Genomic DNA, 17,528 nt, shown 5'->3' with positions numbered 1-17,528 from the left:
ATGCGATATGAAGTCAACTATATACATCTTGCCTTCTGAAACCCAATATACATCGTAAGATAGTTTTGAGATATTTTGGGTCATCCAAATTGTCCTTGAGTTCAGGACTTCGAATCTACTCTTGAATCAGATGCATTTTTTGTAATACAAAGATGCGATATGAAGTCAACTATATACATCTTGCCTTCTGAAAACCCAATAGACGTCGTAAGATAGTTTTGAGATATTTTGGGTCATCCAAATTGTCCTTGCCTTCAGCACTTCGAATCTACTCTTGCATCCGATGCATTTTTGTAATACAAAATGCGATATGAAGTCAACTATATACATCTTGCCTTCTGAAACCCAATATACATCGTAAGATAGTTTTGAGATATTTTGGGTCATCCAAATTGTCCTTGAGTTCAGGACTTCGAATCTACTCTTGAATCAGATGCATTTTTTGTAATACAAAGATGCGATATGAAGTCAACTATATACATCTTGCCTTCTGAAAACCCAATAGACGTCGTAAGATAGTTTTGAGATATTTTGGGTCATCCAAATTGTCCTTGAGTTCAGGACTTCGAATCTACTCTTGAATCAGATGCATTTTTTGTAATACAAAGATGCGATATGAAGTCAACTATATACATTAGATCTGTTCATCATTTTCAAAAGTATTCCAGATTAAAAGTGCCACCCCTCTATCTCAATGAATATCTTAAATGGAGTCTCCTGACCAATTTTCAGCCAAATCCATGAAGATTTAGAGGTGCATCAAACGAGATTTGTGATTTTTCAGACTTTTTCATAGAAATGTCGTCTGAATGCATCAATTTTACTCCACATAATAGAAACATTAGTCGTTAATAACTTCTTTAGACTATTATCTACCACTTTGTCATTGATACTAGGATGTTTAGAGGACTCATTCTATGATTTTTTAGTAGATTTAGCTGAAAAAAATGCCAAAAAAACAGAAAAATAAATTTAGGTGCTTCTGGAGGTAGCATAAATTTTCAATATGTGCCCAATTCAATTTTTCCGTTCATTACCTTCGAGTGTTGCGGAAGTTTCGTCCATACATCACTTTATTCTGAAAAATAATCTTCGGCATGTAATAATGCAGTTTTTGTGAAATACTCAACATTTGAATAGGGTAGTCAAGCAACACCATTCCCCCCATGGCAAAACAAAGTTGACTATGGTTTTTGAGCAATGTCATCCAGTATGCTCAACCCACTGGTATGGAACTAGAGTGGGTTATATCGTAGTGCCAGGGCCTGCGGATCTAAAGGTTTACGGTTCGAGACGCCTAGCATGAATTTTTTTTTTCAAGCCTGGTGACTAATTCCATGTTGTCGATAATCTGTCGCGGTCGGAAACTTACTTTTAATTGAGCGTGAAATATTTTAATAAAGTTTTAAAAAACACTCTGATTTATTTGTTACCCTCCCATTTGTTACCCTTATCCTCCCCAATAACAAGCACCACACTCATGAGTCATGGCACAAACAAAATCGGATCGGTCCCTCCCATTAACAATCCATTGCTTCACAATTGGTGACCGCAATGATGGACTTGAACTTATTATAATTTCAATAATTGAAGGTTGTTTGAAATTAGTCAGTCGCATGACTGATGCAAAAACTAAGAGAAGGGTATAGAATCAAACATATTGAAATGTAGATAGTTAACGACCGTGCAAGGTCATTGAAAACATGGCATTTTCTATAAGACTGGACTAGAAAAAATGTTCATCTACTCGGCGCCTCGAACAGTAGACCTTTAGATTCGCAGGCCCTGGCACTACCACAAAGCCCACTCTAGTTCCATACCAGTGGGTTGAGCATACTGGATGACATTCCTCAAAAACCATAGTCAACTTTGTTTTGCCATGGGGGGAATGGTGTTGCTTGACTACCCTATTCAAATGTTGAGTATTTCACAAAAACTGCATTATTACATGCCGAAGATTATTTTTCAGAATAAAGTGATGTATGGACGAAACTTCCGCAACACTCGAAGGTAATGAACGGAAAAATTGAATTGGGCACATATTGAAAATTTATGCTACCTCCAGAAGCACCTAAATTTATTTTTCTGGTTTTTTGGCATTTTTTTCAGCTAAATCTACTAAAAAGTAATAGAATGAGCCCTCTAAACATCCTAGTATCTATGACAAAGTGGTAGATAATAGTCTAAAGAAGCTATTAACGACTAATGCTTCTAACATGTGGAGTAAAATTGTTGCATTCCAACAATATTTCTATGAAAAGTCTGAAAAATCACAAATCTCGTTTGCTGCAGCTCTAAATCTTCATGGATTTGGCTAAAAATTGGTCAGGGGACTCCATTTAAGATATTCATTGAGATAGAGGGGTGGCACTTTGAGTCTGGAATGATTTTGAAAATGATGAACAGATCTAATATACATCTTGCCTTCTGAAAACCCAATAGACATCGTAAGATAGTTTTGAGATATTTTGAGTTATCCAAATTGTCCTTGAGTTCAGGTCTTCGAATCTATTCTTGAATCAGATGCATTTTTGTAATACAAAGATGCGATATGAAGTCAACTATATACATCTTGCCTTCTGAAAACCCAAATTTAAATTTTCAGTTTATCAATTTTACCAGAATACCCGATACACATACTGATCATTGTATCGTTCAGGACGCTTGATGGTATCTCGTAGATGTAGTAAATAGAGCAATAATAGCAATGTTAACTCACCTGTTAATAGCTGTAAATATAAGTATTGAAAAAAAAGTAAAAGTTATTCGGGTAAATTAACATTGCTATTAGGGATTATTGCTCTATGTACTACACATATCACAACTTGGAATTGGAATGCCGATTAAATCTGTTTTACAAGCATAGGTCCTAAGCTAATTGCTCGAAGTTAATCTGGAAGACCCAGATCATCTCGTAACCATTTTATGATGTCTGTCCCAGAAAATGGAATGAGTGTAATTTATTACCCATCGCCACTTAGTATAGTAACCTGTTTTTGCAACTGTAGATCCCAAGTTCCAAACTCAAGGGAAGTTTGAAAGACATAGAACATCTCGAAACCATTGTATGATGTATTTGACCTTCCTGAAGGTGAAACAAGTTTAGTTGATTTTATATCACAACTTATAATAGCGAAAAAATCCGTAGTCACAACTGTGAATCTCATGTTTTGAACTCAAGGATAGCTTAGATGACCCATAACATCTCGCAGCCATGTTATGATGATATCTGTTGACCTTCCAGCAGATGAAATTGGTAAAATGATTACACATCACAACTCAGTATAGCGACACACCCACCTGGTACAACTGTAGATTTTAAGTTCAGAATTCAAGGACAGTTTGGATGACCCAGAATATCTAAAAACTCTCTTACGATATCCCTTGACCTCCTAAGAGGTGTAATGGATATAAGTGAATGCCTATGTAAGCTTTGACTACTGAAAAAAGATTTTTTTTTTCAGCTGTAGATCTCAAGTCCCGAACTCAAGGACAGTTTGGATGACCCAGAATATCTCGAAACTCTTTTACGATATCCCTTGGCCTCCCAGGAGGAGTAATGGATATAAGTGTATGCCTATTGAAGCTTTGACTATTGAAAATCAAGATTTTCTTCCAGCTGTAGATCTCAAGTCCCGAACTCAAGGACAGTTTGGATGATCCAGAATATCTCTAAACTGTCTTACGATATCTCTTGGCCTCCCAGGAGGAGTAATGAATATAATTGAAAACATATTGAAGCTTGAGTGCTGAAAAAACATTTTCTTCTAGCTGTAGATCTCAAGTCCCGAACTCAAGGGCAGTTTGGATGACCCAGAATATCTCAAAACTGTCTTACGATATCCGTTGACCTCCCAAGAGGGGTAATGGATATAAGTGAATGCCTATTGAAGCTTTGAGTACTAAAAAAATATTTTCTTCAAGCTGTAGATCTCAAGTCCCGAACTCCAGGATAGTTTGGATGACCCAGCATATCTCGAAACTATCTTACGATATCCGTTGACCCCCAGGAGGTGTAATGGGTATTGAACGCATATTGAAGCTTTGGGTACTGGAAAATATCTTCTTGCAGCAGTAGATCTCAAGTCCCTAATTCAAGGACAGTTTGGATGACCCAGAATATCCCAAAACTGTCTTACGATATCCGTTGACCTCCCAAGAGGTGTAATGGATATAAGTGATTCCCTATTGAAGCTTTGACTACTGAAAAAAGATTTTCTTCCAGCTGTAGATCTCAAGTCCCGAACTCAAGGACAGTTTGGATGACCCATCTCTAAACTGCCTTCGATATCCGTTGACCTCCCAAGAGGTGTAATGGATATAAATGAATGCCTATTGAAGCTTTGAGTACTGAAAAAACATTTTCTTCCAGCTGTAGATCTCAAGTCCCGAACTCAAGGACAGTTTGGATGACCCAGAATATCACAAAGCTCTCTTATGATATCCGTTGACCTCCCAAGAGGTGTAATGGATATATGTGAATGCCAGTTTGGATGACCCAGAATATCTCAAAACTGTCTTACGATATCCGTTGACCTCCCAAGAGGTGTAATGGATATATGTGAATGCCTATTGACGCTTTGAGTACTGAAAAAAGGTTATCTCCCAGCTGTAGATCTCAAGTCCTGATCTCAAGGATAGTTTGGATGACCCAGAATACTGCAAAAACACATTGCGGTGTTTTACCACCTTCTATAACATGTAACGAACATGGTTTAATACTCGAATAAACAAAGAGTAACAAAAAACACTTTTTTGCAACTGTAGATTTCAAGTCCTGAACTCATGGATAGTTTGAACTAGGCCTAGGACGTCCAAGGAAGATTGAAAATAGTTTATTGTGTATCACGGTATCTCTACGGATACGTTCGAAACAAAATCTTTTTTTTTGAAACAGTAAAATCCGCTGCCAATATACCTTATATTGTATTGTTCATAACTCCACCAAGTTCATGGCGTTCTAGGCTGCCGTAAGGCCGTTTTTGTCCATGCCTGATATTTTTCCCTGATAGGAGAGTTAATTTCAAGCCATTTTGCTGAAGAGACCGTTCACTTTTATCCATCGTGCGATTTTATACATCCATTTTTCTGTTGGAGTCATATATGACCCCGTGGGCCTGAAAGGGTAAACTTGGATTCCCGTGTAAGATGTTAGATTAATATTTTAATGTATATCATTCACCACTATAGCTTTCTATTTAATAAGGTTAGTTATGAAAAAATACTAAACTACAAATATTTCACTCTTCAAAGTTATGCGAGCAAAAACACGAAGGAACAAAAAATCACTATATTTTTTTTATTTTTTGACCCAATTTGTTATTTTTTGACAACAATTTGTGTTTTAATTCTTAAATTCTAAATTTCTTCATTAGAAGGAATTTCTGGAGTAACTTGAGATGAAATCTTTGGAAGAGCTATTGAAGTAATTAGGAACTTCTGGGGGGCTATCCGGAGGAACTTCTGGAGGGATTATCTGAGACTCCTTGAAAACTCTTGGAAAAAAATAACGGAGGAACTGCTAGAGGAATTTCTGAAGGAACTCCTAAATGAATTTCTGATGAAATTTTTGGAGGAATTCCTGTAGAAATTTCCGGTGGAGCTTTTGGAGGAGTTTATGAAAAAAATTCTGGAGGAATTTCTGAGGGAGCATCAGGAACTCCTGGAGATCCTTCCGGAACCAAGGAACATCTGAAGTAATTTCTGTAAAAAAATCCGGAGAAACTCCTGGAGGTTTTTCTTGAAGGACTTTTGAAGGAATTTCAAAGAGAGATTCAGGAGGTATTTCTGGAGTAATTACCGTACTAGCTCATGGAGAAATTTCCAAAGCAATAACTGGATGAATTTCCGACAAAAAATCTTGAAGAAATAACGACGGAGCCCTGGAAGAAATCTCCGTAGAAACTTCTTTTGAAATTTCTGAAAGAACTTCTAAAGAAATTTCTGAAGGAGCTCCCGGCGGAAATTCCAGGAGGTCGCCTGGAAGAATTTCTCGAGAAACTCCTGGAAGAAATTCTGGTAATATACGCGATTCGAAAGGATCTCTGACCTATTCGATCGGAGCGTCTTGCGGAGTCCAAAGTACGTTAAATTTCTTGCTACTATGCGTCTCCGAATTTCTCTGCTGGTATCATTTTCGGCAATCACCAGTGAGCCCAAGTACACAAATTTTTCTATCACCTCGATTTCGTCACCACCGATGCAAACTCGCGGTGGGTGGCTCACATTGTCTTCTCTTGAACTTCTTCCTATTATGTACTTCGTCTTCGACGTGTTGATGACTAGTCCGATCTGCTTAGCTTCCTTCTCCAGTCTGATGTAGGCTTCCTCCATCTTCTCAAAGTCACGTGCCATAATATCTATGCCGTCGGCGAAGCCAAATAGCTGGACGGACTTATTGAAAATGGTACCACTCATGTTCATCCCTGCTCTTTTTATTACCCCTTCTAAAGTGATGTTGAATAGCAGATACGAAAGACCATCCCGTTGCCGGAACCCTCTGCGCATTTCAAAGGGACTCGAGAATGCCCCTCAAACTCGAACTACGCACATCACCCCACCCATCGTCGCCTTGATCAACCGTGTCAGTTTATCCGGAAATCTTTAAAAACATAAGAAACTTTAATCACGCACTTCTGCCATAGATATCTTTTAGGGATAGATTGGATAAGATGACTGCGCCAAGAAACTATTCCCCTTTTCAAATCTAAGCCCTATTCTACGATTCAAAACAAAAGACTAATCTCTAGGACCATCATTGAAAAGTCATGCCACGTGATTTGCAAGGCGCCGGGAAGCATCCCGAATAAAACATATTATGGAAAAACTATACAATGTATTGTAGCATTACCAGGATTTGCAGAAACCGCTCTCAATAGATATCAAACAATGATAAAAGAAGGCAAAAACAATTCCGAATCATAACAAGCCATGATAACCAATTTATCAAACTTCTATACAAGTGCGGATAGGCAGCCACCTTAGAGAAGTGAAGATCCTCGCTTTGTTCTCGCTAATTTTGTTTCGAAAACCGCACAGCTGGGCAGAATCATCAGAGCCAGTGCTCCACGGGTTTTAACTTTTTAAAAGAAATGTATCATGAGGAATAGCCTCCCAAATCAGTTCTTTATCATGACAGCTTGCGAAAAAAGTCTCTCGCGGTATGCTGGATATCGTTTATATATAATTAGAACCTGTTGTTATAAATTATTTACAGAACTGTGAATGAAGTTTTCACAAAATAATTACGGTTTATTAAATATCGTAACTATACCAAATTTGGAATTTTCTATACACTTTTTTCGTTAAACAATACATTGTTTGGAAAATGTATTGTAGACATAACCGATAAAAATGCTTAAAATACAACAAGTTTGAATTGTATGTTCATTGTAAAGCAATACTATATTTCATTTTTAGGACACTTTTAACGTCCAACAATGAAATTTAAAGAAAAGAATGTATTGGGTTCTTTCACATATTATGCTAAATTTTATGATTTTGCACCCCGTACGGAAGGTTTAATTTTTTGTATGGATCGTTACGCTGAATCTGACCCCCTCCCTCCCCCTACAGCGTTACGTAATTTGCGAAAGATCCCATTACAGAAACTGGAGCTGGGAATCAAATATTTTTATATTATCAATATGCAATATGAAGATTTTTTTCAAGTGTTTAAATGATTGAATCTTCTGTTCTTAAACGAGTGAAAATCTTTTTTTTTTTCAAGTATCGTTACATATTAGATAAACGTGTTAACGTGCAACCATCAGAAAACAATATATTCTGTTGTACACTGTGCATTATATAGTAAATCAATTGTTTATACTATTGAGCCAATACTACATTTTTATCCGGGATGGCGAATACAAATTTAGCGCCCTGCTAGAAAACCATTACCTTGACACCTTCACTGCAGAACCGTAAGTTAATGTGACCATACGTCCCGCGTTTCGCGGGACAGTACCGCATTTTCACTATTTGTCCTGCGTTGAAAAGCATTCCGCGAAACGTCGTTCAACTTATTTCTAGATAATGTCCCGCGAAATGCAGAAAAATAGAATACATTATTAGCTATTACTTAGTTTTTTAAAAGAAATTATTAAATTTTTAAAATTCATGATTTTGACTAAAACCACAGATAACAGATATTGAGGCATCCGATACGTGTGTAAACATCCGCAACCGTTATTTCAAATGTATTTTAAATTGGGACCGCGTTTCGCAATCGATTGGAAATGGCGCAAACGCGCAAAGATCATTGTTATTGAAAACGCAGCCCGAATGCGGCTGTCAAATGCATTGGCTGCATTCGACGGTTGTTAATCAGCTGCGTCCGTGTGTACTGCCACAATCAGTTGAGTAGATGGCAATAGTGGGCCAACGTATATCAATTCAAAAGTTTACACAGGATTTTCAATAAAATTTGTTCTAGCCTAAATATCTGTAATCTGTGCTAAAACTAACGTTTTGCAAGTCAATCATATGGATCATAAAAATCAAGATTAAAATGTTCTTTTGTGACTCAGACTGAATTATATACATAGTTAGTTTTACCCAAGCCTTTTACCCTGGGAATATTGTAAGCATTATTTGCTTCCATATATTTCCTGCCGCGTAATTGCTTGGATTTCGTCACGGAACGTCCAAGATTCCACTCCATTTTAATGCCATGCGGACCAATATCTTGCGGAAAATCTACCCAAGTTAGAATACGACCTTTACTGTATTAATATTGGATACCGATAGCAGTGTTGGGAAAAACTTAAATTCTTAAATCTCATCTAAAATTTAAATCAAGCGCGAGTCAAACACCGACTCATAGCTCAGAGAATCGTTCATGATTCGCCTCGCGGTTTGCATCATTGCTTGATTTCTACGTGTTATTCTTCATTGAATTAATCAAATTAACTTTCTTTGCTTAAAAAATGGAAAAAAATCCATAGGTAACATAAAATACGCTTTTTTTTGGATTTTGGTGTTTTTAAAACGAAATCCTTTTTGGCGAATAAGCGGAACGATGCGATACTGCATGCAAAACTCAAGCACGATGCTCTCCCTGCAGTATCGCAAGCAATCTGAAATGGAATGGAATTTTTGATTTTGTGAGCAGATATCTTTTCAGTCTCACGTGTTTGGAAATAAATTGGAACAAAAACCGTGGACCATCTTCCTGAAAGCGAAAGCTACAATCAGAATAGACTTTTAGAACAAATATGATCCCATTAATTCATAATGACGGAAAAACATTTAACGGCACCGTAGTTTTACAGTTATTGTACAGGGATCCGCTAAACTTCAAAATTATACGTAACTCCATGGCAGCCACATTGAGCTACACATTCAACGTTTGAAAAATGTTTTGACTTCTAAAATAAGATGCCGTTTATCAAACACTAATTCACTAAAAACTAAGCCTTAGTAACAAATAAAAAATAGAAAGATTTGATTGAGGTGTATTACTAAAACATATGGAACTATGATTTTTTTTCTGTCCCGCGTTCACACAAAATTTATCTGGTTACATTACCGTAAGTGCATTTCAGGCCATTAGATTAGAGAGCGAATCTTTGGGCGCAAATCCGGTGAAACGCCCTTCACAAAAACAGGCTTGCATTTTTCCTTCCGCTCTGATGACACCTGCAGCAGCTGGAGTAGCTGCTTCCTTCGCTTCTGTACCGACGATGACGAGGAAACGTTGTTTGACCAGGGATTGAATCTGTCAGTGATGAACTTAATTTTTAAATTAAAAAATCAATTTAATAAAGATAAAAAAAGGGATTGAATCCAAAAGAGAATGAAAAAGTTTCTAACTTATCATCTCTGTTTACATATACGATATGTAGCATACCATGAGAAACTTTTTTCGCAAGCTGTCATGTTAGAGAAATAATTCGGGAGGCTATTCCTCATGATAAATTTCTTTTAAAAAGCTCCAAACACGGGGAGCACTGGTTCTGATGATGCATTTCAACTTGTTCTACACAGTTACACAGCTGGTCCCCAACACAAAATTTGCGAGAACAAAGCGAGAATCATCACTTCTCTGTGGGGGGGTTGCCTATCTAATTCTGTTTTTCGCACTTGTATACAAGTTTGATAAATTTGTTATCATGGCTTGTTATGATTCGAAACAGTTTTTGCCTTTCTTTTATTGTTGTTCATTATCTATTCAGAGCGATTTCTGCAAACCCTGTACTTGACAGAAAATGATTGGGTTTTCCCTTGCCTCCAATTGTGGTGCGCTTTACCACCTTGTTAGCAACCGGGTCGGTCAGCGAATCTCCCATACTGGGGAGGAGAACGCCAACACGGGCGAAACAGCAGTCCGTGTTGGAGATGCATGAACTGGATTGGTTGGTTTTTATCTTTTTTCTGGATTTGGAAAGTATTGGAATTTAACGTTGACAATCAATACAAATGCTGAAGACTGAGTGTCGAACTATTTTTCCTCCTCTTATCCTAATTGACTATGAGGATGTGGCCGGCATCGTTATTGGTCTTGAATTAAAGAAACTCCGAAGCATGTACAGCGAGAATAACTTTCTAGTCCCGAGAAAACTATTCAATTGGTGAGCTGTGCACTATTTGTTGTTTCTCGGCCAATTACGACTAGCAACTACGATGGGTACAGTCAATCAAGCTAAGCGAAGATGGATTTTTCTCTATATGCAGGCAAATTTTCCTTCTTCGGAAGTAATGCGATGCATTTGCCAAAAGATGCGCTAAATATCGCATCATTTAGTTAGACAGATAAAGCTTCGAAAGTTCGGTCCCTACTTCCGAATTCTAATTTGGCGCTACGCCGACAATATTTATACGTCTACAGTTCGTACAGCCGACCAAGGGCTGCCCCTTATATTTTCTTTTGAAAATTCAAACAAAGGCTTTTATTTGCTTCGATAATCGGCGCAACCAGAACTAACATTACAGCACACGCAAGACATTTGTCAGAACTTCTGCATCTGTTTTCCGTCAATAGTCTCAACGGGATGCTGGCAATCAACCAATTCATAGTAGGAATCCCCCCAAAAACTCTGTCACAGGAAATACCCAGAACGTCGGCAATTGTCTATGATGATGCCAAGCCTCCTCAAGGTCCAGGCATGTGCCAACGAGGGTGGTCGCTTGCGAATGTTTCTATGCTGAATCCAAGGGAAGATAATTCCTCATGAAATGGATTATTTCAGCAGGTTTCTTTTCTGTCACATCCTAATTGAATTCGTCGGTAACTGCTTTGGGTAAACTGAGTATAATTTCTTCTGTTTCATCGCCATACCTGTTGAAGAGTTGCATTTGAAGAATTTTGTACCCCCATTTTTTTTGGAGCTGAGCACATCCATAACTCACACTTCAACAGTGTACAGCATACGTCACCGTATTCGTAAGCCAACTCAAGTTGCACTTTGTCGCACCTTCCATATCGTATGGGCATTCATACAGGTGGATCCTGCATTGCGCTGAAAGATGGCTACATCAGCGATCCTTGTTCTTGCGAACTTGTTCGATACTCCATTCTTTCATATCATGCATATCTCCAACAATAATATTTTGAATCTGCAATATATGTTCTTCATAATGAACAATCATCTTTCCGTAGTAACCATTATGGTTACGTAACGTTATCAACAGATCGTTACGACGTTAAATTAGGAAAAGAGGCCCCAAAACGCCCCCATCGGGGCAACACGATTTTCGGGTATTCACTTATATTTATCATGATTGAGATAGCCTTAACAAAACTAAACGTCAAATGATGTAGGTTAGGCAAAACAAGTGTCATCTAATATTTCGGCGAGGCAAAACTTCCTAGTGGAACTAACCTACAATGTACTACGCGTCTCCACTGTCCACTGTCCATACTAGATTGCTGATTCTCCGACGCGTGCTGCGTTATTCCCTGTGCCGGCTAAAATGCGTTTTCCGAAAATGAAATATCACCACTTTTTTCAAATGTGAATATTATCAATATGATTGCAATTTTTTTCTAATTTTAATACGGCATCAACTAGCTATATTGTTTAACTGTTCCATGAGGAAGAAACACTCATGAAAATCGTTATTGCTTAGGCATAAAATTCAGTCTATGCTTAGCTAGCGCATATTGTCCCTCCTTCCCCTACAAGTTTTACACCAGGTGCCGTCTGATGGGGTGCGAGATCATCATTACACGACTCTTATCGTTGTTATGCATCACAAGTGTTCATACCAGTCTGCAATAAATATAAGTTTCGAGAATCATTCACTCTTCTTGATTGATTTGGTCCTTTTGCTCTGCATCACCGAACAAGTTCCCGAAGGAAATGGAGCTGAAAACAATCAGCACCCACTTCACTCCTAATCACCAATTGTAATCCCATTTATTTATTTTTTTCTATTCCGATCAGAAACGTGCACTTTAATTAAATATTGCATTATAAAGTCGAGCCTCATTATAAGTCGATTTACACGCAATCATTGTGCACCCTTCTTTTCTCTCGGTCCGAAAACCGGTTAGGAAGCAACTCCTCATTGCGGAAGGTCGGGTTATGCTTCGGCAGCAGCTCAGCATTTTTATTCTTTTATGTTGCCCCACATGTGCTCCATCGTCGCTTACCTCCTAGCGCTCTCTCGCTCCATGGCGCACATCAAGTGGGGAATCGTGGCTACCACGTGCCACTGCCATAAAATATAATCTCTCAGCAAATTCACGTTATCGCACGCTAAGGGTCGGTCATGCTAAAATTTGTTCTCTCTTCAGGACATCGAGCTGCTTGGTGCATGCAAATCAGCCTTTTATTATTTTGGAAAGATAACATCCTCTTCAATTAGAATAGATTGTATCATTTCCATTTGAAGTATCACTATCAAACTGGTCACACATAGCTTAGTTTGGCTTGCAGACTACGGCTGGCATTAATCGATCCAAGTCAGCAGAATGCCACAATAATCTAAATGGAATTAAAACACGTAGATCATTTAGTCGCTAGACACAAACATTTCAAAAAATCAATTTCACCATTTGCCACGCCCCCACGCTAGATAAAATGGATAAACGTATTTTGTTTTCATGACTCGGAAACTTCCTTTAATTCTGCGGCTCCACAAGTATCACAGGAAGAAACATCTGTCAATAGAAAAGTATCGTTGGACATGGTTTCGCTCAGATAATAGATACGACAAATGTATAAACCCATCTATTTCATCCGATCACTTATATTTCACGATTGAAGAAATAGGCTTCGTCACCAAAACTCTCCGAAAGAGCTCTATTTTATCTTTAAGAAGAAAACTCAACCGAGTGTATCGACAAACTTTAGCATGCATGAAGAAAGAGCAAGAGATTCAAGTACTTGTTGCACAATTTTTGAAATATATCGACTGAAATGTTTCAACCAGCAGTACGCGAGCAAGAGAAGCAAAATAGAGTGCCAATGTGTGGCAAACGAACGTCTTCATCAGAACGGCCGTTCGGTTGGCACATCCAACCATTTGGCATGATTACAATATATGGAGAGAAGATCGTCCACCCGACCCGAGCCGGTTGAGATGGATGAGTTTTCCGTTGTCTGGATGCTCTCGCGTTGAGTTTAGTTTTTTTTTTGATGCTGATGCTGATTGCGTTTTCCTTGTCCCCCTCGCCCTAATAAACGTTGCCACATAGGATGATATCCACTTTACGATTCGGTCGTGTTGAGCTACATCCACCGCCTCACACATGCCGGCGTGAGTCGGACTGAATAACATCAGCCAGCGGTGAAAAGCATGCTCGTTATCGGCGAAAGACCGATTGACGACTGAAAAGGATTGGAATTTATGTTTTGCTATGTTCGTTCGCACATATTTTACTTCTTGCTGTGCTGCATATGACAGTTTGATGACCACAGAGCCACCACCACCGCTGAGAGTGGCTAAATTGGTGATGCTGCGGCTTGCTACTGGTCTTCCAACTGACTAGCAGTCAGTCTGTCTGAGCTAGGAACCTTACCACTGTTGCCACGAAGAAGTTTGAAGCGTTGGTGACACTTTTTTAGCGGTCGGCGGAGTTAACACTTCAGACGAATTGATGATACATCATATTTCGTTTATTAAATGTGATTCGTTTCGTTGATTTAAGATAGTCTCCTACAATTATATGTGAATGATCCTCTATTTTAAAAATATGCCAAATACAATATTAGTTGAAAAACTATTTGTATTCGTATTTATTTACCTTTTACCTAATTTTTGTAGGAAGTAATGTTTGACGAGGAAAAGCCTACTTGAACCGGCCAGACAAATAGATAGATAGATAGATAGATAGATAGATAGATAGATAGATAGATAGATAGATAGATAGATAGATAGATAGATTAAGTGCAAATATTCACTTGTCATAAGATTCCTAGATTCCTACAAAATATACTTTCATGCAACATCTAGGCTTCCATTGATATTTGTATTCCAGAGCATCTTTGAAAGCCAACTTCACGAGGAGAATTGGGTACAATTTTTCTACTTACGTTCAGGATGAGCACCACTTTCATTAAGATTTTCACATACTAAACGACGCAACCTGTTTAAACACCTATTTACATTTATCTTCTAATTTTCGATTTATGCAGCACGATACCCTTGGTTATACAGTCGCAAGTACTGTCGCACCTCCACATTTCGATGTTGAAGGGACTCTCGAGACAGGGAGAGATCGACGAATGGAAGGAAAACTGAAATAGGTACTAGATATCCCCTGCAAGCAAATTGTCAAGCGCAAGGTATCAATCAGCTGGCGCTGCTTCTCCGAGGACCGCAAATGAATCTTCCGTCGATCACAGTACCCCTCCGGATATATCCGGGGGCACCATCCAAACACAGTACCTGTCTTTTTACCCCTGAACAGCACAACTTGACTATTTCCACTGGATAGGATCAAAGTAGATTGTTTGCTGTTTTCCGGACCCCCACACTCTTGTTGGAGGTCAACTTCTGTCTCCAGAGGAATATTAACGGCTTCTGGAAAAACTTTCCCAATCATAAGCTGTTTACGCACGATAGCCCGCACCGTAGATCATTGGCCTGCAGAAGGTCAGTCGAGTCCGAAAATATAAGTGGATTATCATGGTATTGGTTTAAATTCTGGCATATCGTGGGGTCCCTCGGGATGTCCCGTTCGATGAACTCCATTTCAACGAAGACCTCCCAGTTGTCTGAGTCCGTGTCCGAGGTAATTTCCCAGTTAGCGTCTACCTATCCTGCGGCAATCTATCGGACATCAAAAGAAAGGTAAGCAACATGATCGACGATTCCTTTTCTCCTTTCCTTTTTCTGGAAGACATGAACGTGCTTCACCCAGCCTGGTGTTATTCTACAGGGGTTAGACAAAAAGGTTGAGATAGGCAAAAATTTGTCAAAGTTCAAATCAGCATAACTTTGCGTAGAATGATCCGATTTTGATCAAACTGGGACCATCGGACGCGGAAACTCTTCTAGTATACTGGCCCTATGCGTAACTCCCGATTGGTCCTTGGCCACCGGCGCGGTGGTGTTCCGGGTTTTCCGAGGGTATGTTAACCCTTATGCGGCCGACGGGGTACCCGTGTTCCTTTTTCAAATTCAAGTGGTGATATTTCAATGAATTTTTATAGCTGAAAGTTGAAACACGGTGACATCTAAGAACTCCATAAAATGTAGCATCTGTGAGAAAATCACGTTGATACAGTGAGGAGGGACGTGGGGAGGGGCATCTGATTTTTTTTACCACGTGGATGGCCGACAGGGTACCCGTGTTCCACTAAATTGATATTTTCATAACTTTAACAATTTTCAACCAATTTTGATAATTTTGACAGTTTTAGAAACAGAAACTCATATACTTTTTGCCCATTATCAAGGTTTAAAGTTTTTGTCCATGGTTATACAAGAAATCTTCGAAGTAAGGCTTAAGAGTCTACACACGTAACCGAAGGACTATCAACCAGTTTCAAATATATTACATGCTCATTGCGCTTCCTAGAATAGTCGGTGTTCACAGTATATATTCTGGTTCTCCAAAAACTCCTGGAGTAAGGCCTCAGTCATCCAAAAAATCCCTGGAATAAGATCTTATGGTCTGCTAACGTTACCAAAGGTCTATCGAGCAAATTCAAAAACGGTACATGCTCTTTATGGTGCTTAGCATATAATGCTTTCACAGTATATGTTCCGAGTCATCCAATGACCTTTTCTTAAAATATGTTTGCATTCCAAGTAGTTCTTGTTGTTGTCATTGATTCCAGGTAGTATACGAGCTCCATACAGTCAAGGTCTTCGCATCAATCTCCGTAATGGAGGCAGTTAACGAAGAATAAACAAGTTGCGTGACTTCTTCTTGGTATATGTTTGTATTCTAAGTGGTTCTTGTTGTTGTCGTGGGCTTCAGGTAGTCTACGAACTCCATAGAGTCAAGATCTGTGGATCAACCTCAGTAACGAAGGCAGTTATTGAAGAATAAACAAGTTGTGTGACCCCTTCTTGGTATCTGTTTGTATTCCAGGTAATTCTTGTTGTTGTCATTGGTTCCAGGTAGTCTACAAACTCCATAAATTCAAGGTCTGTGGATCAACCTACGTAAAGGAGGCAGTTATCGAAGAATAAACAAGTTGTGTAACCCCTTCTTGATATATATATCTGTTTCTCATGTAGTTTCCATTGTTGTCGTGAGTTCCAGGTAGTCTACGAACTCCACACAGTCAAGGTCTTCGAATCAATCTCCGTAATTGAGGCAGTTATCGAAGAATAAACAAGTTGTGTGACCCCGTCTTGGCATATGTTTGTATTCCAAGTAGTTCTGGTTGTTGTCGGGGGCTCTAGGTAGTCTACGAACTTCATAGATTCAAGGTCAGTGGATCAACCTCCGTAATGGAGGCAGTTATTGAAGAATAAACATGTTTTGTGACCCCTTCTTGGCATATGTTTGTTTTTCATGTAGTTCTTGTTGTTTTTGTGAGTTCCAGGTAGTCTACGAACTCCATACAGTCAAGGTCTTCGGAAAAATCTCCGTAATGGAGGCGTTTATCGAAAAATGAACAAGTTGCGTAACCCCTTCTTGGTATATGTTTGTATTTCTTGTAGTTCTTGTTGTTGTCGTGAGTTCCAGGTTGTCTACAAACTCCATACAGTTCAGATCTTCGGATCAATCTCCGTAATGGAGGCAGTTATCGAAGAATAAACAAGTTGCGTGACCCCTTCTTGGTATATGTGTGTATTCCAAGCAGTTCTTGTTGTTGTCGAGGACTCCAGGTAGTCTACGAACTCCATAGAGTCAAGGCCTGGGGATCGACCTCGGTAACGGAGGCAGCGTTTGAAGAATAAACAAGTTTGAGACCCCTTCTTGATATATGTTTGTATTTCAAGTAGTTCTTGTTGTTGTCGTTGGCTCCAGGTAGTCTACGAACTCCATAGATTCAAGGTCGGTGGATCAACCTCCGTAATCGAGGCAGTTATTGAAGAATAAACAAGTTGTGTGACCCCTTCTTGGTATATGTTTGTATTTCATGTAGTTCTTGTTGTTGTCGTGAGTTCCAGGTAGTCTA

Source organism: Armigeres subalbatus, chromosome 3 (assembly GCF_024139115.2).
Source record: "Armigeres subalbatus isolate Guangzhou_Male chromosome 3, GZ_Asu_2, whole genome shotgun sequence".
NCBI lineage: Eukaryota > Metazoa > Arthropoda > Insecta > Diptera > Culicidae > Armigeres > Armigeres subalbatus.
Note: the sequence above shows the minus strand (reverse complement) of the source record.